The sequence below is a fragment of the Nilaparvata lugens genome, chromosome 8 (genome assembly GCF_014356525.2).
Source record: "Nilaparvata lugens isolate BPH chromosome 8, ASM1435652v1, whole genome shotgun sequence".
Taxonomy (NCBI): Eukaryota; Metazoa; Arthropoda; class Insecta; order Hemiptera; family Delphacidae; genus Nilaparvata; species Nilaparvata lugens.
The window spans coordinates 15,681,217-15,708,542 of NC_052511.1; the positions used below are offsets into that span (position 1 = coordinate 15,681,217).

Here is a 27,326-nt window from a genome sequence, read left to right on the forward strand (position 1 = left end):
AACAACTTCTCCGTTTGAAATGGACTCGTTTAAGCACAGCTGATGCTGACTGGAACAACCTGCAATGCGATCCAACAGTGATTTATTGAGCCGATCACAGATCGGAGCTTGATTGAAATCCTTGTGCAAAAGTAGTCGAATGTCTGATTACTCAATTAGAGCGCCTCAGTGCGAGAGAGCGAGAGAACCACCCCACACAGTACATACTACACGTAAGATATATCGATAAACTCCAATAGTTCTATATATACCTAAATACCGATATATTAAATCGATAGACTCCTTTAGTTCGATATATACCTATAGGTATAACAGTGAGTAAGATTGGTAGATGCAAGTGCAGATAGCAGACTATACAGAGTGGTGCTTTAATGCAGTTGCCAGCGAGAAGCTCTCGACTTCTTGCTTCGCTGGCTTGTGGCTTCCTCTCACTCCTTACTACCAATTTAATATAATGACGATATCAATCTGCTGACAATGCACTTCTCTATCTTCCTCAGCACATGTGCCTCTCTCTCCCTCTCTTTGAAAGAACTTTTCCTAGTTTTCTTCGCTACATTCAACTACTCCATCTTCATCTGCGCTCAGAAAGCGTAACCTTGAGTTGAGGGTGGCTTTTGTCGGTTGCTCTTCTTCTCTCTTTCAGTTCAGCCGTCTATCTCTCCTTTTCTACCAGAATCTTGTTCAAGTACTGCCTCTCCTTTGTGGCTTACGTAGATTACTTTCTATTAGAATTGAAAGAAGCTATTGTATCGCATGATTAATTTCTGCTAGATCCCATTGATAGTGTACTGGTTCATTATAATAGAGTACAGTATGAAAGGTATGAAAATTAGTAATAATGCCACTACATAGACTAAAATTATCTCTTTATGTATTTCCAATATTGATGGAAATCCCATAAAATTCATTGATGGGTGGGCAATGCTTGTAATTGTATTTGCTCATGTGATAGGCATTTGTTAATCTATTTTACGATTAATAAAATGACAATGCATCAACATCTTTCTGTTTATTTGTTCCGCGTAAAATTATGTACAGCATTTAAAGTAAATTTCTCATAATTTTTCTCAGGTACCGTAGGTAACTGATGCTTCAGAATTGTTGTTGTTGAATGAGGTTTGACATTACTATCGAACTTTGGAGGTCAGAATTCCTAATAATTATTCATTTCTTCTGACTTGCAACAAATATAAACACTATTCAAATAACAAATTGAAGGTATTCAATTGAATTTATTGACGATAATTTCAAGATTAGTCATTCATTCATCAGCATCCAATTACTTGAATTTTATGTTATTTAAAATGATTTCAACAGATGAAGTTTTTAACCGGTACATCGATGAATATGAAATATCCTGTACAGGATATATCAGTTTCAAAATCTGACTACATGAGGAACATTCAAAAACATGGTAAGTTCCACTTTGGAATCGTGAAAAATTCAGCATTACTCGAAACGGTGGGGTAACTATCATAGAAGCTCGCTACAATTTCCAAAACACTGTACCTCCATTAACATGTTCGAGAACATGATATGATGATCAGAAAAATGACAGCCCACAGAGGGGATTGCAAAAAGTGAATTCCTGTTCGATGGGGATACCGATGTTGTTATTTCAAATTTGCCTCAAAAATTGAAACCTACACAGCAATCGAATGAATGACAGCATTCCATCTAAACCGATCTCACAAATGCAGCTTGAAATTCCCCACATTCAATACACTCATATGCACAAACCCCAAACATTTTGAACGCTCCACGAACTCATCATGATACCCGTCCAGGTTTGGGTTGGATGGACTCATTTACGTTATTTCATCCTCCATCAATATTATAAACATAAACATTGTAAAAATGTGAAATATCAATACATAATAAAACAGTGAGATTCTTGTAGAACAGATCGTCATTAATATCGAACAATCCTCAAATTCTTGTTATTTTCCTCATTTCCACGATCAACAAACGTTTAATTTCATTCGAACCAAGAGGATTCAAAGGAATGAAACTCACATAAATATGTGTCGAACGGCTATAGTTTTGAAACAATTCAAATCAAATAAACAGTTTTCCGCATTCAATCGTATGAAGAATTTCTATTAAAAACGACACTGGAATTTACTCAAAAACCTTTCCCTCAATTGTTATACAATTGAGAATTAACGTTTCTGAAATTTGGAGTACTTTCTTCAATATGAAAGTGTCTCAATCATTTTATTCAAAGTTAATGATGATGACATCACATTTTAAGAAGAGAAAATATTACATACCATAGTATAGCAATAATTAACATACATTTTAGAAGGACAAACTATTACAATCATACAATAGCAATAATTACCAACAGAGATTTTACACCTAACAAACCAATAGAATTAACATCACATCGGATAAAATATTACAAATCATACAACAGCAATCTATTAATAGAGATTACACCAAACAAACCACGATTATCAATAATTACCAATAGAGATTTCACATCTAGCAAATCAATGAAATCAACATCTTATCGTATGAAATATTACAAATCATACAACATCAATAATAACTAATAGAGATATTACACATAACAAACCAAGATTGAAAACAAAGCCATTTCCATGAAATTAAAATGATAATGAATAATTATTATTCACATCATGATGGTGATGTACGTAATGTGATGATAAATCATTGAGAGAATAAGGTAATACTTTGAAAAAATAATGGAATTGAATCACAATGTTTTATTCGAATGGAAGAATCAGAGCTTAAGGGAAAGAACACATAAACAGGAAAAACGACTACCAAACGTCAGCTAAAGTCGGAGTAGTAACGAGGAAAACAGATTCCACGTTCAATCCAATACAAGTGCATTCCCTCCCTCACTTCAGGGTTTCTAGTACCTACTGACTGACTAACTTTCTAAACGCCACAAAAAGCCAGACAGATCAGTAATGATGTTAGTGTGTTGAAGATGGATGGTGTGAGTGTGAGTGCGTCGGTCTATCAGTTGATCCGGAGAACAACAGAGGTGAAAGGGCGGCAGCTCAAGCTGAGGGTTTAACGGCGACCTGCCGGGGCATTAGTATGCAAAACAAACGACGGTCATCAACGTCAACGGCACGGCACGACACAACACGGCTCATTCAAAACCGACGCGTATTCATCTCGCATCACACACAGAAACGACACACCGACTACACCAAAACAGTTTGTTCTTCGTTGATCCCGGGAGCTGTTCTATCCCTAAATCATCCCTCAACCCTCTCACTCACTCACGCAGCCCATCCCATAACACCTTTTATCCACCCCTTGAGCATTAGGCTTCACCAGCCGTCATGCAAATACAACAAGATAATTTATCAAATTCACCACCGAATTCGGGTTTCGTCAACACCGTCACCATACCATCGATCAGATGTGTGTCGATATTGATATTGTGTGGTTCATCGACACTATTCAATAATTGAATGTCCCAAACATGAGTAATTATGGGAAGATAGCACGGGCACGTGGAACAGATAAGTAAGGTTACTAATGTGTAAATTCACTATAGTAAAATTAACTACTGTCGGCATCCCTTATTTACAACATCAAAGCTTCCTATTTAGCTGAAAGTTTGAGCATTAGAACAATAAGAAATTGAATTTCATAACGGATGGATTTCACTACCGGTATACGTGCGTACTTACGGCCGGCCTCTTACGACAAGATAAGTGTGGAGAACATGTGTCATCATCGTAGAACATCTGTGTACGGACATGTCTTAAATTTGAACAAAAAGATATTCATGCGAAAGGCTTCTAACAAAAAGAGCTGTTTGAAAGCAGCTTCTAACATAAAATAGACTACCAATAGCAATAAATTAATAAACCACTGGAAATTTTAAAATTACAATGATACAAAAATAAATAAACCTCAAATAGACCAGGTAAGAAAAAAACTACAAAAAACAAAGATTTTTGTAACCTAAAATATTTTGTTCGAAGCCTTTCGCCGATGACAAAGCTTATCTGTCGAGCATGACGTGTGAACACACTTGTCCTGTCGTCAGTGACCGGCCAAAGCCTTGAGCACTGTCATGCAAAATCTGTATTAAGATTCACTGCGATTCGCATAAAGCGACGGCGAATACTTTATCCATTTAACCATGAGTTAAAAATTCTGCCGCTTCGTTGCCGTCATGCAAATCGCAAAGGTGTGCACAAGACTTTAAGCAAGTAAAAAGTAGAAGTTGAAGAGAAACTGGCAAATATAAGAGTATATTGACCTGACATAGGCAAAGAGACACGATAGAAAATTGACTTGTATTTATTTGAATAACTTAATCTGATAAACTGTTGTTTCAATCCAGGAAACGAACCGAGAAAGGCAGAGAGATATCGATGTTTGTTACTTTGACACCTTTCTTTCAAATTTGAGCAGGTGTTCAAATACAGAACAACGCCTCGTCTCGTACAATTTTAAACATTACTTGCCTTGAAGCACTCTCATAAATCGATTTATACTTGCTTCAGGAACAACATGGTCTGAAAATTTGACTCAAATTCATAAATTGTAAGGTCCACTTACTTTTTGTAAAGTTCATTACAACTTTGCAAACTTCATTATACTGAAAATAATAGTTTTGCACTGTAGACCTACCAGTTATCAGTTTTATGATTAATGTGAAAATAATTGAATGAATAAGTTCGTGTTGTTAATGTTACACAAGCACTAGTAGTGAAATAGCATTTACACAAATTAGTAAAGAGCTCAGATTCATAACGTAGCATTGAACAAAATTCAAATAGTATGGAGCTATATTTCAGTAAATATAGTAGCTAATGCATAGCTAGCTCAATGCATATCAGAAAGACAAATGCATTTTATGACTTTAAATAAGATTTTTAAGAAAGATCCATGGAAATTATTGTTGAATAACGATTACATAAATAGTGTAATAAAATGGATAAATCACGACTTGGAAGAATAGATAGAGCCTACTTAAATATTGCAATGTAATAGAATATATAAGATGAGAGATTAGCAATGCAAGAGTAAAAAGCAGTTTCTATTGTTTTATCACGGTGTTCCAATGGTACTGTACTATATTTCCAGAATTAAAGCAAACATTCGTGCAGTGCAGAACAATACATATCGCAGTGCTGCAGCAATTTTTCTCCCTGAAAATTCGACCAGAAAAATTCTTGTTCAACGCTATTGTTTTTACTGAGCTGGCTACCAACTGAGGAAATAAATTCTGATGGATACCATTGCGATAGAGGCACGACATGATACGATATATGGATTGTAGGAGAGTACCACCTAGTAATGCTATTATAGAGATAGAAGGGCTTTGAAAATTGAGAGCGAATACAGTAATTTTTGGAGCGACGGTCCACCGGTGGGATCAAGAGGTGGATCATTTTGGAAAAAGGGCTGGACGCTTGGTTTGCCCGGCAATCGGTCTGATTGGTTCTGGAAAAAATTGCTGCCGGGGGGCTGTAACTCGCGCAAAAATTTGATTTCCAGCTTTCTTCCATCACTGGCCAATGCCATTCTACACTCTACAGCTCTACAGCTCTACACTTCCCCAGACGACATCAGTCGTTCATTTTTATCATCCACGTGTGAAAGCAGCCATGTAACCTATTCCATTGTTTTTCTTTCGACAATACTGTGATGAATGCGTATCCATGTGAGTGAAAGTATTATCGGTTATCGAGAAATTTTCCAAAGGGCGAATTGATCATGTTTTATTTGACTCAGCATTTCTTGATGTAACCTATTCCATTGTGTTTTTCTTTCGACAATGCTGTGATGAATGCGTATCCATATAAAGTACTATTGTTTATTGACACATTTTCCAAGGGGCGTAACGATCGATCATCATATACTGCCTTTTTGACTCAACATAATTGACGGCAGCATATTAGCTGTGATGAATAGAAAAATGACTTGATATTGCCAAGAAAACTAATTTATAAGGTTGAAACAAATTTGAGATACTACTTTCGGTTGTTACATCATTATATCTCTAGCAACATTATTTCTCATATTGACTTTAGTAAACATTGAGTTTACTAGAGATTGATAATAGTGTAACAGCATATATTAGCTGTGATGAATGAAAAAATGACTTGATATTGCCAAGAAAACTAATTTATAAGGTTAATAAAACAAATGAGATACTACTTTCGGTTGTTACACTATTATATATTAATCTCTAGCAACATAAACTAGTAACTCAATTTGTTTTAGCCTAATAAATTAGTGGTTTTAACAATATCAAGTCGATTTCAATACACATCACAGAAAATTATTTGGTGTAATTTTTGGATCCATAACAATAATATTCTCATTTCAACAATTTTGTTTTCAAGATATGAACAGCATAGATAAGTACATCAATTCTCATAAGTATAATATTTTTTGTGTTGTGGTATATTACAACAATAAAGGAGAAAGAATCATGATAGTGTTTTAAACGTCCTTCTACCCCGTTATTTCGTTTACAGTAGCGATAATGTTGTAATATATTTCGTTGTAATGAATGATTTATAAATAGTTTCAACATTTCATCTCTCTATTTCAACATTCTTAGATTTCCCAATAATATTAATGTTGACGACTTCTTGTTATACAGATCTAATTTACAAGATATAAAAATAAAACAGTACTTTTGTCTTTTTCTAGCCCGTCAAGAGTGGAAAGTAGCAATTTCCAAACAAATGAGTTACGAAAGGTAGAAGAAAGCTCTTTGACCGAATTACTATCGACAGACATCAATAAAGGTGGATGTTTCTTTCAATACAAATAATACAGAAAAGAAAATAGAATCTCGGAGCGAGCAGTTGCTGCTGATAAAAGCCTTTTCGTTGTTCATTGAGCGTTGTTGCTTCACAAATATACACACACAAAGAACTGCCAGAGATGCAAATTCGAATCAGACCGTTGTTTTTCCTCTGGATTTTTTTCATGGCATTTGATCGGAAATGCTCTTGTCAGCAGTATTTATTTTCCGAAAAAAGGCAACGACAGGAGAAAGAGAGGGGAGAAGAAGGACCAAGACAAGAGAGAAAGGATAGAGAAAATAAAGTGAGGAAGAAGCCAGTTCCAACAAGCGTACCGGGATCGACAACTGTATGTTTCATTTGTCAGAAACAAAATAAATAAAAGCGGTTCAGCGCTCAAAACTGGAACGAGCTGGCAAAACGTATATTTATGATGAAATGAAAGCGTATACAAGACTGGATGTTGGACTTCAGAACAAGAAGTCATAGCGAAGGAAAGTTGCCTACCTCGTAGAAGACGCTACTAGGTGAGTGAAGGTAAGGAAGTATATGAGGTGAAAAGAGAGTAAAAAGGACGAAAATATGGATAAAATAAGTGAGTGAGAACACGAATAGGTCTACTGTGGAGCCTCTTCCGTATAAATCATGGCAACTACACGGGAGAGCCTCTCTCCAGTGCAATAGAATGACGGCAGCAAAATGTGAAAAATGAGATACTATACCAGAAAGAAGCAAATTTGATAAAGGAATGGCACAGATAGAACGCGCGTGCACGTGATTTATTCAATATTACGTGTAAGCAACTCAAGTTGCTAGAAATTGTGCTTTCCTGTACACAAGACGCCGCTCTTCCCATATCGACTACAGAAAGGAACACCCTCTGATGTGATTGATTCATTTGCATTTGATGAAAGGATGATAACATGAAGCAGTTGTTGATAGGTTAGATGGGAAGTAGAGTGTAATACATGGAATCACTTGAATTGGATTATATATTATATATAATTGGATTGATACTGGATCAGCAAATACAAGAACTAGTCTGATATTAATAAGGTCGAATCCTATTCAATTTCCGAAAAATATTCAATAAGGTAAAGTAGATACAATTCAAAGAAAAAGATAATCTTATTCATCTATCAATTAACAAGAAACAAGCTTTTAAAATACGTTAATAGTACTCTACTATTTCCACTTCTAGCACTGGAGAATAGCATCAATTCCTTATCTTCAAGATACCATAAAATTGCATGTCTTTTCATACAGTAGTATTATGTACATGATCAAGTATGTACAGTTAAAAGTTGTCTTGCATTTTGATTTGTAGTATTCTATAACGTGTAATTGTATACAAATTATCAATATTACCGTATTCAATGACTCTTGTCAGTGCAATTCTATTTGTAACAATTAAACATTCTTCATTCTTGATATTTATTTACACGAATTAATTATATATTCATAAACTGGTGAAATGGCCGATACTTTCACACTACATAAATGAAGGTTACATAATTTATTTCAATTTATCAATTTTGAATTCAATCAGTCATTTCCACTGTTGTTTTTATTTAAACAGCACGACAAAATTCAACATTGCTGTTTTTATTTAAACAGCACGGCAAAATTCAACACAGAGCCCCAAAAAATACTCAACCCACAAACCTACTCTCACTAATTATGTAGCAGTATACAAACGGTGTTACTGCGGTCATTTGGAAGGAAAGAAGATCCAACATTACAATACAAACACTGCCCTTTCCCTTTCCACTGGTAATTTCGGAGGAAAGAAGTACAGTATCCCAAATTACAATGCAAGCAAACACTTGCTGCCTTCCCAAATACCTTACACACTCCTGTCATGGACACCTCATCAAACCCCCCCCCAACAATCTTACCACTCCGCCTGAACTACAGGGTGATTTTTTAGTCCTGTTACCCTATCTTTAATACATGGTAATTTTTCCCTAATAAAGGGAAATTTTGTTTTGTTGCACGAAGTTGGTAGCCCTACTCACTCAGTATACACAAGGCAGTGCGAGTTTATTATCCTTAAGCTGTGTAACATTTTGTGATGATTCCGGTCGTGTTATGAACAGAATGTCTTTTACCATAGAACAACAGGTTTTCATTGATCGAATAATAAGCAAGGGTTTATGGCCTCCAAGGTCTCCAGACCTCACATCCCCTGATTACTTTTTGTGGGGCATCATTAAGTCTGAGGCCTTCAAAAACAATCCTCACAATATTGATGAACTGAAAGCCAATATTACAGACTTAATCACGAATATTTCCAATATAACTCTGAAAAAGGTTTCTGCTAATATGGTGAAAAGAGTCCGAGCGTGTATAACCTCAATGGGTGGACATTTTGAGCATTTGGTGTAATAATTTTAAGTATCTAAGAAATGTGAGTAATAAAATATAAATTTTCTTTTGTAAATAACAAATATTATTTTTTTATTAATACCCAAATTTCCGTTTATAAATTACATCAAAAATTGGGTAACAGGACTAAAAAATCACCCTGTACAATACTACCTTACAAACACCCCCCCACCCACATAGATGTGATCACCTGCAACCATTCAAACACACATAAACCGACACACAGAGTGCAGATATTGTACCTTGGCCACTCTAATGCAGCAGAAGCTGCCCCCCCTTCCGACTGATTGCTTTATCCCCAAGGAGGAAGAGGAGGATCCAAAGTCCGCAAACAACCCCCTCCCACCATCACCCAACCAACACCGCACCCCATGTATATTAAACACTATGCACACACAGTATAAACTGTAGTAACGCTAGCGACACCTATGCTCAAATGTCAGCTATCGCTATAAGTAACATCGATGTTTACTATTCAATTAATGCTGATAGTTGCAAGTGAATCTCACGATGGATGCGCCAACATGGCTACTGGTACTGGCTACGCTAGCACACAACAAACAGAACATGGTCCATGCTAATCTACTTGTCTGGCCAACCTATGACCGCATCTTATAGCATCTGGTCAGTTCCTGTGAGCTTGTAGTACATTGTGGTCGTATCTACTATCGTCTTGTAGTAACAATATATGAACGAGTTATATATTTATAACATCATAGTACCATTTTATTGAAAAGTTTTCAATATAAAATTACAGATTAGGAACACAAAATCAGATGATGGATAGGGACAGCTGCTAAAGAAAAAAAATACTTATAGCAGAACGAGTTCTTAATAAACAACATACATTTCTCTAGTCCCATCATTTTTATTTTTATTCTTTATTCATTTATACAATAAGTACATTATTGTAAGTAATTATTATACATCAAGCTTGTAAGTTCATATTCTACAAGTAGAAAATATGTTTTCCTACAGATACCTTGAAAAGTGACCATTGCAGGCCGCAAATAATCACTTTTCTGATCTAGTGCGCAAAGTATTACTTTGCGTACTCCAGATTTGCAGCATGACAACGCAAAATAGTTAGTAGGTTATATGGAGCACCAGTGCAGAAAAATCAAAATTAAGTTGGTAACACTGACTTTGGTATGGTGATAGTGAGGTCCACGGCAGTAGCGGCTCGTGATCTTCTAGCTTGGGGGTTCAACCTCATGATCTATTGGAGAGAAAGGTCAATAGGATATAGAGTATTGCGCATAATCAAGTGTAAACGTGATCGATAATAATTACACCCCAAAGGTTGAGCTTATTTTCTACAAATATAATTTTTTTGTCCTGTTCATATTTTTCTTGTTTGATTTTTACTTCGAGAGTTGGTCACCATTATGTTTTATTTTACACCTACCCTCAATATTAATATTGTTTGTATTTAACAAATACTGAACCTTATTCATATTTCTTCATCAAAATGCTGTTATGGTAACACAATAAATTATATTCACACTCTCACTAAAAGAAAATGAACAAACTAGAAATACTCACGAATACACAAAACACACTAGAAATTACTATATTCTTCTACACGCAAAACAAATTTATATAACGAAAAATGCAGTGAGATCTATCACAACACTGTAAACAGTGTATACCCGTAACCATACCGTATAACCTCAAAACTGTCACGCTTAGGCTACTTCTTGTTTACCGCTTTTTTACTGTTTACTGCCACCAAATTTAAATTTATTGGTTATAAGCAAGTTCAAGATGGCACTGTATCCGTATCACGAATACTCACGATTCATTCCGAGGTTTACCGAATGCTTCACTTGCCTCGGCTAGGTTCGGCTACTCTCGGATGAACTCGTGCAAACTTGGTTCACACAGGATTGTGAACCAAATCCGTGCTAGCAAACCGATTCCCCTCCTCCGTTCCACTACCATACCCAGCCCTGTTTCTGGGTTCACATCGGTAAATGAACACTGCTTTCCATCTCCACCATTCCATTCGGTGCTGTTTCAAGCAAGCCACTCCGGGCTCTCAGGCACCGGCCGCAAAACATCGACATTAAGTTTACGTAGATGAAAAATTTTGTGATGTAATTTAATGAGTATAAAATAGAAATATAATTATTTGAGTTGCAAATTCATCATTGTGTAGGAAGTTGATTCAATTCTGGGGGTTCAATGAACCATTGAACACATAGGACGAGCCGCCACTGGTCCACGGTATAATGGCAGTGGAGAACGGCGTTGCCTTGCCATTATGTGCCTTGATTAATTTAATTATTATTATTCAATTTAAAATAATTAAGGTTTTTATTAATAATAAAATTACACAGAAAAACATTTGATGGATTTCAGGAAATTTTCCCCATAATTACCCACTTTTCATATTCAATGGTAACTGTAGGAAAAATTTAATGTGAAATACGTGCGCAAAGTTAGTTTGCTGCACTCAAGAAACCATTATTCCGCACTCGCCTACGGCTCGTGCGTAAACGTTTCTTTCGGTGCAGCAAACTGTCACTTTGCGTACTAGTTGCACAAATAACTATTTTGTAGAAGCGTTTATAAATTGTACGATTTAAGAATTCAAGAGACTAGTTCACCAAGTTGAGATACCGTTAGGTCAAGAGTCAAAATTAGTTTATATTTGAACATTAGTCTAGTTACACACCAATCGATTTTTGGACGCACTATTTTCTGCCGTCCATATAAATTCTATTAGTTTAAACATAACTTGGCAAACTGATGATGACTGTGTTCATGTGTTTGCCAAGTCCCAATCAATCCAATGTACCTTAGTTTAATCTGGTAGAATTTATAAAGACGGCGGAAAAGTAGAACGTCCAAAAATCGATGTGTATGTAATTGGTTTGATGATATTAATCAATATCTTATTTTCTATGTCAAGAATCGGAATTGTGGAAGTATTCGTGATGATCGATATCATTAACGCTGCATTGAACTAAAAATAGATCAGTTTCAATCCCAGTTTAGCATTTCAGATCAGAGCAATGCTAGATGGGTATTAGAAGATAGATTCAGCGCAATACTAAATAGGTATTAGAATATATCATATTCAGGATAGTATATCCTTGGTGCAACCATAGGTAATCAGAATAGGTAATATAATAATAAATCATCTATACTATAATGAAGGAAAGAACTGGATTATACAGTTAAGGGATAGGAAATTCACGTAGGACGCATCATCACGTCTGAATTATTTAACTTGGAATTTTGCATAAAGATTCTGAATTTACCGAGGACAGTTATAAGCCTATTTTAAATTCTCCAAAATTTCAGTAGGTCAAGTTTTCAGTTTTTCAAGTTTTAAATTAAACCCATGCGGAGCACGGGTTACCTGCTAGTCTTTAATATTGTCTTATTTTAACTTTGGTACAACCCAGAAATATGATTATCGAATGATCGAATATGATTAGTCAACTCACAATAGCTTATACTAGTTGATGCAACCCAGAATTTGATAAGTATCATAATTAAATTAGTAAAAATTATTAATAAGATATTTATCTCGGGCCACTCCCGTGTTACGGATGGACACGTTAAACCGTAGGTCCCGGCTGCCTAAAAAGCAGTCGTTAGGTCATGTCAGAGGCCCTGAAATTGATCAGTTGCGACCTGAAAACTCTGACACCACACCTGAGCCAGCCAGGTCACTCGATATTATTATTATTATAGTAAGAATTAACATACCGACATTAAAATATTGCAAATCTCATGATATCCTCCACCTACAATTAATGCGGTTTCCTAGATATCAGTGTAAGTGTACTGTACAGTAAAAATATTATCACAATGACAGATATTCTAATGAAAACCGAGGAAAGTCAAGAGAAATAGTTCAAAAGCTTTGAGTTATTAATTGCATTTATGATTGCATCATGCAATTAATAATACTCCAGATAACTAATGTGACCATTTCCACACAGTACAAATAGTCTAATTGGAACTCATGCATGGGAATAATATGTTCACTTTACCGGGTAGGCCTACCGTACACAGATACTAATATCTGGGAAACCACATTAATATTGTAGTTAGAGGATTTCATGAGATTTGCAATATTTTATAGTCGGTATATCAATACTTACTAATTTTTTTGTGTAGTTGAGAAGTTGATATTGTGGTAATTATTCATATTGAATGAAAAAGACTAAGAAATTGTCAAAAACCACAAATAATATGTGGTTTTTGACAATTTCTTAGTCTTTTTCATTCGACTTACTAATTTAATTATGATACTTATTGGGATACTTATGTGGGTTCCAAGTTCAACAGGCAACTCAAATATTCCTGGTTGACCCAGGGGTCAATACTATCGGCAACCTTGTTTTTTATATTTATCAATGATTTATTAGGCCAGAATTTCAATGGTAATGTTTCTGCATTTGCCGATGACATAGCAATTTTTTATACTGGTCAAAATCCTCAGGATATTTACAATAAGGTAGTTCAGGACCTTGGGCTGCTGAGTGGCTGGTGTTTTAAAAATAATATGGAAATAAATGTTGGAAAAACAAAGTTTATAAATTTTAGTACCAGACCATTCGATTTCGACTGTAACTTAATTTATGATAACAAAGAAATGGAAAAGTTCAGCAATTCAGGTATCTTGGGTTAATCTTTGACGAGAAAATGAGATTGAATTACCAAATTAATAAATTGCATTGATGACAATGTCAATCAGGAAATTTTATTACTTGCGAAACTTCTGTGATGAAAAAGTGTTAAGAATGCTATACTATGCATTGGTACACTCGAATTTGCAATATGGCATAACATGCTGGGGTGGCACCTTTAAAACGTTGATAAAACCAATTAGAACTACTCAAAATCACTTTATAAGAATAGTTCTGAAGAAACCAAGGCGTGAAAGCTCTTTTCCACTTTATAAAACAATTAATGTCTTGCCGGTTCAGTATCTTTTTGTATTCAGGGTTCTGCGATTATTCTATGAAAAAGTGGAAATACGGGTACAGATAACTTGATTTATAATACTAGACGAGCAGTTTCAAATTTTTCCAGATCTCAAAAAGTTAGTAAAATGATTTTCAAAAATTCTTTTGGTTACTTGGGTACACAATATTTTAATAGTTTGCAAATAGATATCAGGAAATGTAATAATAAGAATTTTTTTTAAAGAAAATTAAAGCATGGCTATGGGTCCAAACGGATGTTGATGTTCTAAGAATTAACCCGGTTTGAATTTTTTTGTATTACAGTTTATTTAGAGTTGATTATGTTGATTAGAAATTCATGAATCCAGTTTTTTTTTCAGTTTGGGTATTGTTTTTGTATGCTGCTTTGTTTTTTTTTCTTGTTAATTGTATGTTTGTATTTTTGAAATTGAAATACTTTATTCTCCAAAAAAGATTAACAATACATTTGTATGTAAAAAATAAAAATACATTCCATTGGAGGCTCCTCTTATGGGCACATGCCTGTGAGAGAGGAGCGAGTTGTCTAGTAGCATCCAATATACATAATCTTAAATTTAACTATTCATAGCTATGAAAAATATGACTATAAATACAATAAAAATAGAAAAAAATTATTTAAGAAAGAATAGAACTAGTGTAACAAATAAAACAAAACTCAATCTGGAGAGAGGTATTATTATGAATAAAAATAAAATAAACCAAAACTAAAAACGAAGTGGGGAAGCACGGTGAGATCGACGAACAAAATAAAATCGTAAAAAATATATAATAATTATGCTGATATCATTGTGCTGTACGGAGATCTACTCATGTATGTTGTCTTGTTATATTTGATTTTTTGCTTCTTGCTGGTTATCTTGGCTTGTGGGGAATAGTGATTAAAGTTTACAGGATGCTACAGACGTCGTGCGCTAAAATGTCTGTAAAGTGATGAACTGAACTCAAAAAAAAAATTAATCTATGTCTTAACAATTTAGAAATTACAATTAAATACATTACTATCAATGACCACACAACTTGTCAAAGTGGTCATAAAATTTCCAATACTTAAAATGAATGTCAAGTGAAATTTATGATGGAAATAAAATTATTTATTTATTTTTATTTTATATTCTCTACAAACTATGCATTTAGTATCTCATAAATACTAGAAAACTGACTCATAAATCAAGTAGGTAGTCAATATTTTTTGTGTAATTTCAGATTAACTTCATAATAAACTGCTTCAATTATTCAAAAAGGGATCGACTTATGGTTTGATGATTGAATTAGACTGGTCATTGTTTCAGCTGGTAGGGGATGAAATGAGTGTAGGCTTTGCAGACAATGGGCTCTCATTGAAAGCGTCATTTGCTTCCAAAGGTAGGTTCGACGCAAATGGGAAGGCAGGGTTCAAAGGGGGCTGAATTTGCGGTAAGAGGTAAGAGCTAGACAGAGAGAGACTGTATGAGAGAGAGAGGGAGAGAGAGAGAGAGAGAGAGTGAGGAAGAGGGAAAGGGAAAGCGCTGTATTTATCTGAAATTCAATTGCAGAGCGTACAAGCCACGCGGTACCTTTGCCTTTTGTAGCGTGCGCCGACATCAGTAATAATGTAATGCACATTGTTCCTCAGTCGAGAGTCGAGACTGAAACGCCCAAACCAAATTTGGCGCCAGCGCTCCTAGTGGATAAAGTCAGCATGACGTCACAACCACGTTACATGGGATGGCATCTATGCTGTAACTGTATTAAAGTCAAATTTGTTTTTCATTGAGTAATTTAATCAGATTTGATGCGGTAAAAAGTATGAAATCCTATCGTGATTCATGTAAAATAGTAATTCTTAAAGTTTGTGACTTGTAGAAGAAAGGTGACAACTCTCGTATATCCGATGTGGGTTAAGTGGAAGAGAGCGCTCTAAAAAGCGTAAAATGGAGGCATGTACCTAAATCAGCACCAATTTCAGTCTTTTTTCCAAAACTCTACTTAATATTCATTCATATAGTCTAGCATCCTTACAGATTGAACGAAATTGAGGCTGTGTTCATTTTTACATGTAGTTTGTACCAAAATAAAGGTGAATATTCTCCTATATCTTATATGTGGGGTAAGTGGAAGAGGGCACTCTAGAAAGCAATCTAATAAAGGTACTAATCTATATCAGCATTCCTTACAGAAGAGGTTTTTTAATCTATAATTTGATATTATTTCAGGTAGCCTAGCATCCTTAAAGATTGAACTAATTAAACCCATGCTAATAGTTGCAGGTAGTTTATACCAAAACAGAGGTGACTATGCTCCTATATCAGCGTTTTTTTTCAAAAAATCTCTACTCTAACGCATGAAGCCTAATATCCTAACAGGACTAAAATAATTAAAACCGCGTTTTTATTGAGTTCTGTTAATCGATTAGACTGCAAGACAGACAACTACTCGGAAAATACAATGTATTGAATCAGGTTTTCAAGAATAATACTTAAACCAAATTGAAGCTACAAACTGACCCTGAATTAGTTGTGAAAACAAACCAACACAATCAACCCAAAATTCTATCCGATCGTGTACAATCTACAGTAAACAAGACATAGTATTGTCGGAATTATCAAGCGACATCACAATGAATGTGGCCTAATTAGACGTAGAAGGTTTTGGCAGAGGAACAATGTTCAAAAAACGATAATACAGAGGCAGAGCCTTTGTCTACCATCAGATAAAACACGAATAAAAAATTACGATACAATTATTCACCTCAAATCACAGATCGTTGAAATGTTTAATTTGGTGCAGCCTGATCTAATATTATAAACGGCAAATTAAAAATCGAGACAAATAAATTTCGAAGTGATTTTACTTTGATAAAAAAGTTGACTTGTGATGAAGATGTGTAGGGACACAACACCTATATTTTAAAAAGGATGAAAAATGTATAATGAATGCATGATGAAGAAAGATGAAAGATGATGAAGAGTTAACAAGATCATTCGTTAATTTGATGGGAATGACAAAACATCAACTATATACGAATATAATATTATTAGTTAATTTCACTTAAGCCAGTGGTTCATTCCCATCTCTTGTGTCTTGGTGGTTATTTCTCAGTGTTAATAAAATGCATTTATTATTGCAAACTGTGTAATTGTTGAATTTTATGTAAGAAAGATGGTTGAATTGAATTGAATCATGAATAAGATAGAAAACAGCAGACCAGATAAAAACAGATACACCAATTGATAGACAGAACATATGTTTCATATAAATTTATAATACAAGAACAAATAATAATGACATCCTAATGACTATCACTGCATAAATATATGCACAATTTTCCACATATTCGTCATATTTTTGTTTGTCTAGTGTGTTCACAACCTGCAGTCATCTCTTCTTATATCACTGAACTTACTTTTCTCTATAAGAAAGCAATATTTTGTGGCCAAGGTTTTAGAAATTATTACGATTAAAAATTTTGAAACTATAGTTTTGGCGAATATACTTTATAGTCCAGTCATTGGTGCATGCAATTTATATTGTAGCTCTGATTTTTTAATATATTATTTGGGTACATAAGAGAAGTCTAGAACCAATTTCTTCATGCGAAATTTCCTTGTGCTAGATACAGAATGGCCCAAAAACCTCGTATTTTCGGCTCATTTTCCAGTTTTGAGTTATTTCTACCAAATCTCGTAATCGGACAGAAAAATTTGCTCTCGCCTTTTTCTTAGATTATAAAATCTTCTGAATAAAATGAGATCATTCGGAACTCTCTATCTCCAATGAGTACTGAGTTGAAAAAATGAAATTTGATGAATTAAAAAAATTGAGTTAAAAAATCAATTTTGATGAATTTTAGTTTTTGATTAACAATATCTTCCGATTCTTACCATTTAGATGTATAATTCAAAATCCCTCTGAGCGTATTTTTGTGCTCTACAATCTGATATCAGGTAGAGTGCTCTATTTCATATAGATTTCCAGGGTACACCTTCAACCAACATCACCAACTACATTGTCCTCACATTGGTATTTCGTACAATGACATAAGTTTGACCGAATTTGACTTATGATGCATGATTTTGAACCGCCTTGACAAGCCGAGAAGAATGAAGTGTAGTACGATGTAATCTGAGCTTTGTGTCAAAAGTTATAAGTTTTTGAAATTTTGATCCTTGAGGTGTCCTTAAGCGCGCCTCTCCACTAGGAAATACAGAAATGAAGTGAATCTAACAGGTGATTCTCATAGAACATAACCTCATGAGCCTATTTCATTGTGCGAAATACCAATGTGAGGACAATGTAGTTGGTGATGATGGTTGAAGTTGAAAATTAGGTGTTTTTCACAATACAAGGAGCATTGTAAGGTGTACCTGGAAATCTGTATGAGATAGAACTAAAATTAATCAAAATTGATTTTTTCTTCAGATTTCTCTAATTTTTGAAAAATCATAATTCAGTACTCATTGAAGATAGAGAGTTCAGAATGATCTCATTTTATTCAGAATTCTATATCTGAAAAAAGCGAGAGCAAATTTTTCTGTCCGATTACGGGATTTGGTAGAATAGCTGAAAACTGGAAAATGAGCCGAAAATACGAGGTTTTAGGGAAACCTGTATCTAGCACAAGGAAATTTTGCATGAAGAAATTGGTTCTGTACCTCTCTTATGTACCCAAATAATATATTAAAAAATCAGAACTACAATATAAATTGCAAGCACACCCCCTTTCTATGTCTATATTGATTGGACTATTATAATATCGATTATAAGATTTTGCATGTAAGGGGATGAATATTCAAAGCACATAATATGCTGTACTTTGAAATATGAATTTGAACTGCGATAATTTACACATTGTTGAGAGATAGCATTCCTTAGAACCATAGAGCAGCATTAGAAGTGCAGAAGCAGTGATGGAAATAGAACGGTAGTGCATACCTGTACACAACCTATTATGGGCAACATAGGGCTTCACTAACACAATTACTGCAAACTTGGAATATTTCACCGGCAAGAATTTAAAATATTATCTAAGAATGGAATGTTAGTATAGGTACTTGTTATGTTACATTTTTTATAACAGATAAACTTCGATTCTGTATTAAATTATTAAAAAATAACATCAAGTACTTTTTTGAGAAGTTTTTAATATAAAATACCTGAAAAATTAAAACAGAAAACATTTATATTAAAAAGGGTACTATGATGTTATTTTACAAATAATAAATTAAGTGGCCCTGAATATAAATATATTTCACGTAAATTATTGAAATATTTTCTAGGTACCTATAATATTTCTGACAAAATAAATAGCGTGCATACAATCGTCAAACCAACAAAACGATATTTTCTATAGAAAAAACTGTTCCACATGCGAAAAATACAGCGACGAAACTAATAAACAAAAACCAGAGACTGAGAACAGCTTTGACTTTCAAAAACCTCAGATTCACTCAGCTCGAGTTTCTTTCTATCGCTTGGCTCAATAGTGGCAAAAACATTTCAACATGGTTGGCAGATAAAAAAGGTAGTGAGTGCAAGAGACGAGGTGGAGAGAAGAATTTCATCAAACCCTTGAACCGGAAAACGTTTAGGGAAACCTCAAAATAGCGCGGAAAACTAGAAGCCGGGAGATGAAGAATGGCTGATGGCTGCCAAACGAAAAAAGGTTCAATAATCTAGTTTTGTTGCGTCGATAGAGTGAGACTCACTTCAATCAGTCACCATTGGTTGCCACTAGGAGGCATTGGTGTTATCTATAAGGGATACTGACAGTTTGAAGTGACTTTCAAGCAACTTGTCGTCTCTCGTGTAGTAATAACTTTCGAAAAAGACACAGCCAACGAATATCCATCCCCAGCTATCGATTTGAAAAACAAAAATGAAAATGGGTGGACAAGAAAGCACACACACACACACACACAAAAATAGAATGATAAAACAATAATAATGTTGAGATCGGTGGCCAAACAAAATGGCCGGAGATGAACCAGAAACAAAGATGAAAGAAAATGAATGTTGTTTGTGGGTAGCCATACATATATGAATTCGAGGCTCTCACTCGCTCTCTTTCTACCTCTACGTTGAGCTGTAGCGGATATAAAAATGTTTGTGAGCGTAAAAAATAAGCGCAGAGTTTGAAAAGGTGAGAGGGGAGGAGGTTGGTGACTTGGGGGTAAAGGTGACTTCAAACAAAAAAGGGGTACGACACGAAAAATGGAGCCAGACCTTATATCACGTATTTGAAAGCTATTTCAAATGGAGTTACATATTTATTGTCAAGGCGCGCTCTTGAAGAAAAATCTAAAAACTTGCTTGCTCAAGTGATGCACACGTGTAACAAGTGCTTCAGAGTACTAATTTTCTCTTGAAGAAAATAATCTTTGCTACCGTGAGAGCTGTGATACATATACATACACTCTAGTAAACCGCTCTACTAGAATCACTGCTCTATGCCTTTAGATGACCAAGTTTATCCCTTGCAATACTGGTAAAAATAATTTGCATAATCTTAAGAGCTACTACTTGAGAGCACATGAATCCTTCACAAGATACTCATAATTATCGTATGAATGAGGTACTTCTAGTAGAAAATAAATTTTGAAAAATCTCAAAATCTGATTGCTTGCTACATATGTCACTGTTAAATGCATAAAATTTAAGATTTCATGGGAAGAATAGAAATAAATAAAGAAAAGGGCAAAGCAAAAATATAATTAATTAGAGAAGTAGAGTCCAGGGGAGAAATACAACCATGAAAAGCATACAGCATTAAAAATACCATATACATGAATTTGTGAGTTTAATTTCAGTCTCTGAATTAATTACTCAGCAGATTTTTATAATTTTCATAATTTTATTGATTCAACACAATCATATTTAATATGATGGAGGAAGTTCAATAAAATTTAGATTCAAGGATAGAATAATCAATTTCCAACTGAACTACAGTATACTAAAGATTTCTCCTTCAAGTCTGCACAAATTAGTTAAATGTCATTTGTTATTTGGCGCTATTTAAAATAATACTTGAATTCAAGTAATATACTTGGTATATTTCACTCTCACAATACATTAACATAGCAAATGAGAATGCAGAGAAATTGTGCTTGTCATTACTCTACTTATGACAATTCCACAAAGTTTCTGTTGAAAACATTCATTCCTCAGCGTTTTATTCTGCCCGTGATTGCAGTTTTGAAATGTATGAAATCTCACCATCATAAGTAACAAGGTAAGAAAAATGCAGAAACATACGAGAAAGAATATTAAATAAGGCGTATATGAACGAGCAAAGCTACCATATATGCTTAGGGGCCCTACAAATCACGTACTTCATATTTCAGCTTTATGATGCCCCAGGCTATTAAATATTATAAGCTAAGAGAGAGGGACAGAATAGGGGTCCAAAGTAAGCAAGACTAGCATCCCTTACGTTTACGAGCTATGAAATCTTGGCTCCAATAAAATCTCACACTCAAAACAGCATCAGGGGCAAATGAACATGTGTCACTGCGAATAAATAGAATTCTTTCATTAGAGTGAAAAGTAGCGAAGCATAATTCAACATCAATAATAATTATAATTATTAATATTATCCAATAATTTATACAACTACAGTATGATAATTCAATAGTTTACAATGTGATATACATAGGACAACATGCAAATTCACTCGTACATTTGTTAAATCATTCTAGAAAATTTTGTGCGAGATGTTTGTTCAACAGAATCATTTGTTGTAAAAATATAAGTTAAACTTCATATTTTTGCTATTCAGTCTGGCTTGACACTACAATACTACAGTGGAACAAGAGAAATGTGAATTGAAAAATTCAAAACTACCAAATTATTGAAGTCTTTCCTGTAGGGAAACTTCACAGCGACTCTAGTTTCTGTTGGTGAATAGATAAGCGAAATTTCAACTTTGTTAAAATGAAAGAAAAACGATTCAACAAAACGTATTTATAGTCTAAACTTTGACACAGATTAGCTGATAAATGGAGATCTACATTTGAATCAACGTTTTATTTTCCTCAACATCTGGAGATTCAAGTAAGTCTATCAACTTGATAAGAGCGCCTATTGAAAAACTAGTGAAAGAAGTTCAGCATCATCCCCAAGATCTATATTCAAGGATTTATATTATCCTTGTAAAACGACTACACATGCAAGAGTTGAAATTTGATAAATTGAGGCAAAAATATATCTCACAACATCTTGAAGTTCAAATAAATTTATCAATCCACTTAGTGAACCAGTAGAGTAACCAGTGAAAGAGACCCCTGAGGAGATAACTGAATAAAGCTATCCATCATGATTCCTGATACATTACGACAAACCAACTCTTTTCAGGACTGGAGGATGCAAACTAAATTGAAAGCACTATCCATGCTTTGAAAGTATTCATGGATCAGAGCCATTCAATTCAGTGAGTACAAAGAGGTTCAACTCTCATCCAAAGCGCTCGAGTTTCAGAATGCATCAAATGGCTGAGATTAATAATAATTTTCAGTCCGACACACTTATGCATCATAGGCTATACCTACAATATGTGTATGCAAGAAAGGCATCAACAGAGGAAATTGTGATTGATTGAAGGTTTAATGTAGGAGATACTAGTATTGTGTATTCATGTAAATGATTGAGGCATTAGTTATTATAATATTGTAACATGTAAGGTGTAACCCTCATACACACTACTACAATATATAAACCATTCAAAGCCTAAAATGAATAGATAAATTATTTTATGTATGTACTCACAGTATCAAAAATACAGCTTCATATGAATTTCAACCCTGAAACAGAATAGCAACGAATTATTATTTATAATATTATAGATTTATTTTTTTCATAAGGGAGTAAATGGCATTCTTAATCGGAACCGATCGTGTCTTCGGAAAAAGAATAAAGATTATTAGTTATTCTATCAGAAATCAATTAAAAGAAATATGGCATGAATATTGACTTCTTCAAATATATGAATCCTCAAAAACATTTCATTTGAAAAACTGACTTTTGAATTTTATTCCAGATCAAGAAATAGTAGACCTATATAATCAACACTACTTTTTAGTTCAATTAAAAAGTTCAACTTTACATCATCATCATTGGTGTCTGGCAATGAAGAAACTTTATTTCGACACATGATGCCTAGTTCTGCAACGGAAAAGAAGGAAGAAGAAGAATAAGAAGAATGAGTTGGGGAAATAGAAATACAAGTGATAAGTGGAAAGACGACGAACAATTTCATAAGTAATTCTGCACCCACTCAGCAATTTCACTATAGGACAAAAGCATGTCGCAGAGCAAAGTTCCAAAGTTCATTGATGCAACATTTCACTCGAGTGTATTACCAAAGTTAATTTTGCTTAACTTGTCATTCAACTTTCCTGCATGTTCAAAATATGCCTCGCGCAGTTACTGTACTGACAACTTAGTGAGAAAGCGGATACTTGTCATCTCCCCCCATCAACTAACTTACTTTCAAAAGCTGTAACTCAATGATAAATTTTGGCATACGCTCATGCAAATACCCTATTAACACCGACTAGAGAAGATCTCGTTCATTTATTCATCCAAGAATATAAGTTTACTTTTCATGATTCACAGATCACATGATTCTCAATATTCTTTAAATAAAATCTTTTTGATAAACAATGTAAATTTTTAGTTTAATTCTGTAGTTGGAAAGAAAACTTTGTGACAAAACTCCGAACATTAGTAAAATTTGATAATGTTTGGAGAAATATAAATTGAACAATGTTTTACTATGTTTCAAATTATAAATATAAAATATTTTTTGCATGTATCAAATCAAATAAAGAAACGCATTTAAAATTCAGTGTAAGTTTGAAAATAATTGTAAAGTTGATTGACAAAATGAAATTTATCGTTTTTCAAATATATTAACAAAATAGCAAATCTCCTTTTTTTAATTATTGAAATTTCTATGACAAAATAGTAATTAGAAAAATCTATAGAGGATTTTAGAGACAGTAACAGTAAATATTGTAACGATGATAAAATCTAGGATATTAGATAAATCTATACGAATTTCATTAATGGATTGGTAAATTATTAATAATGATAAATAAATTATTTATGAAGGGAGAGATAATTTTATCCGAATAATATCTTCTCACAGTGGTTTTCCATTTGATTTTCTGATTTGTATCTGTAGGAATATAATAATTTACCACTAACACTTGAACGCACTTTTTTGTACTAGTGAAAGTGATATTGAGACCCATACTAAATAAAAACGCCTAGAAATCCTCACCACCACAAATTTATTAAAACACATACGAGTTCTACAGTGAGGCACACGTTATAATGGCAGTGGAGAAAGATAAGAGACCAAAGTTGCCAAACCTCTGTCTTATCAATGCCTTCTATAGACGGTAGCTGATACAGGTTTATTGATGTAATATCAACTGTTCATTCTCGTTTAAAATAATCAATCATATTTTATTGAGCAAGAAATTATATTGTTCAATAATTTCATGATGAAATTTTTTGTTAATTAATTCTACATTGTTAAAAGACGATCTGGCAACAGAGCAAAGCGAGAAAGAGATAGCGCTATCCGCTTTGTTGAATAATAGACAAGGATAGCAATACTATTGCCAATCAAACACTGCCATTATAACGTGGACCTCATTATACTTCACCATTGAGAACTGTATAACAACCAAAACCGGTTATTTTGATAAATTTGTGGTTGCAACAATCTATAGCCTAATACTGTAGGCCTACTTCAATTCAACTACTGTAGTACAAACTTTCTTGTTGAATGAGGTAGCCTATGTCCTGTCAGAGAAAATAATACGATTTGTAACAAGTTGTATTATATTCTCTCTGGTCTTACAAACTGGTTTAATCAGAATTAAAGTGATCACTATGAATGTCCTTTTTTACACTTATCGATTGTCGGCCGACATTTATCGTCACGACACCCAGAATGTCCCCCCGATTGGTTCATTCTCAGAAGCTGCTTCTCGGCCAATCAGAGGACATGGGTGTAGTGACAAATAAATGACAGATAGATGTCGGCGACAATTGGTTCAAGTGTAAAAACGTTCATTGGCTGAGAATCAAATGTTGGTGAAAATTAGCTGTTTTGTTGAAAAAGATAAGTCCCGAAGTAGACTGAAATACACCCCCACCAAAAAAGGTTTCTGAAAAGGACACTCTGCTTCAAGTACTCAAGTATCATCGATATAATTATCGATAGTATAAAATTTTAGTTTAGAATAAATAACAAAGTATTGAATATAAAACTGAAAATAATATACGATACGTTAATGGAAATAGAACTGTAACTAAGCTATTCAACTAACCAAATAATAATATTGAGGGTACAGCTCCGTATTTGGTATACGTATTATCGATAGTAGGCTACCTACATCAAAATATCAAATCACATATCTGTTTAGAACATAAAATGTGTTTTTATAATGTTTTTAACCCTCAACTAGACGCTAGGCGCCTTCTAATGATATTACATTAATGATATGAGTGCCGCTATATGTAGATTGTATGTTTTCAAACCTTTCACAAACTTATTTCATAGAATTTGAGCTGTACATGGATGATGTACATGAGAAAAACTTTTTTGATACGATATTATTCATTCACAATAATTACTGAAATAGAAATTGAGAAAATTGTATATTGGTAAAATGTAATTGTTGGTTTAGCAGAGAAAAAAAAGCTTCTATGAAAATACAAAATAATAATATTAGTATTTAAGGAAAAGTGGTTATCAACTTCAGCATTAAAGGAAAATAACATTTAAAAAGGATAATATAATAAAAAGAAAAGATTATTGAGTGCAATTGTGAAGTTTATTTATCTTAGAAATGAGGTCTTCGCACTTCAACAGTCAGCTGCACACCGAAGAAACGACCCCAGACTCCCACCAACACTGTCATCTACTACGGAAAAGTATTATGAAAGAAAACGTGGAAGCACTGGGAAATGGTAAGCTATTAAAAGACACCTTAAAAGAACGAATATGCAGAAGTGCGGTAGTCTATGCCGCTATGCGTGTAATGTAGGGTTAAGGTAAAAAGATAGGTTGGGGAGGTTAGGTTTTGCTTTTAAATAGCAATATTATGATACTATTCAAAATACAGCTACAATCGTACAATAGCAATACATTCTATATTTTCAATATCGATAATACGTACACCAGATATAGAACTGTTCCCATAATTATTGAAATTAAAAAAAAGGCTATAGCCTACCTACTAAAATAAGTACTTAATAAAAATACCTGAATTTTAAAATATTATTGTAACTGGTAGTTGTTTTTAAACTCAAAAAACTTATATTTATATAGATTTGAATCATTACTCTCTTTCATAGGTCTGAAATATATTTTTAGCAACTGAACTAAAACCTTTCTATTTGCCTGCCTTCAAAACTAACCGGAAGGCTAGATCTGAGCAACTAACGATAATCTAACCTAGACATCGATAAGAAACTGGGATAAATCAAACACTGTAATCCATTTTTCAACATCATAAATCTATTCTCTATTAGGACATATTTTTATTAAAAATAAGCCAACAAGTTTAATAGACCTAAATATATAGTTAAATTAAAAATAAAAATGATGACAGCTTTGAAGAAAAAAATACGGGAGTGAATCAAATGAACGCTTTTACGGCATATTACATTTAATTACTACAAAGGTCTGAAACATGCAGTAATTATTAGAATAGCTCACCTGGAACACGGAATAGATCTAACACTTGACAGTAAATTATTTAATTAAATATTAATATTAAAAATTCACAATCGAAACTTTGGCTTTCATCACCACTTGCGACTTTCAACATGTAAAAACAGTGATGCCAGCTTAACAGATCAGAAATTGAGCAGCTTCCCTCGTAGATTTGTTGTATGAGACCTCTTTCAGTGTATCCCATCTGAACGAAACTAGATAAGAATTACTGACATTTAGAGTAGACAATAGTTTATTGATCGAAGAGCTTATTTCAAGTGAAAAGTACCATTTTTTTGTATGTCTTCTTCTGGATCATGTCAAATTAGAATTTACTTTGAAACTTAATTATTATTTACATTCCAACAGTTGCTACTACCATGTTCAACAGTTTTTTAGTTATTGAAAATTTGCTTACCATAGTGAGATCTACCTTACTACCTATAGTAGTTCTGTGAACAGTAGAACTCGCGCCATGATTAACCGCAGCCT

At 33.8% G+C, this 27,326-nt stretch overlaps 1 protein-coding gene across 12 annotated transcripts in view; it reads right to left on the reverse strand.

The window, feature by feature from the left end:
* Positions 1–26,971, reverse strand: part of LOC111064145 (poly(rC)-binding protein 3) — a 228,161-nt gene extending 201,190 nt beyond the window's left edge. For 6 of the 12 annotated variants that reach the window (XM_039434085.1, XM_039434084.1, XM_039434082.1 and 3 more), the window contains exons 1-2: positions 26,838–26,971; positions 22,865–22,899 (exon numbers count right to left, since the gene is read on the reverse strand). The gene's annotated coding sequence lies outside the window, so the exon portion shown is untranslated. The remainder of the gene's footprint in view (positions 1–22,864; positions 22,900–26,837) is intronic. The other 6 variants (XM_039434078.1, XM_039434070.1, XM_039434079.1 and 3 more) reach the window with 1 other exon arrangement.
* Positions 26,972–27,326: the final 355 nt, after the last annotated feature.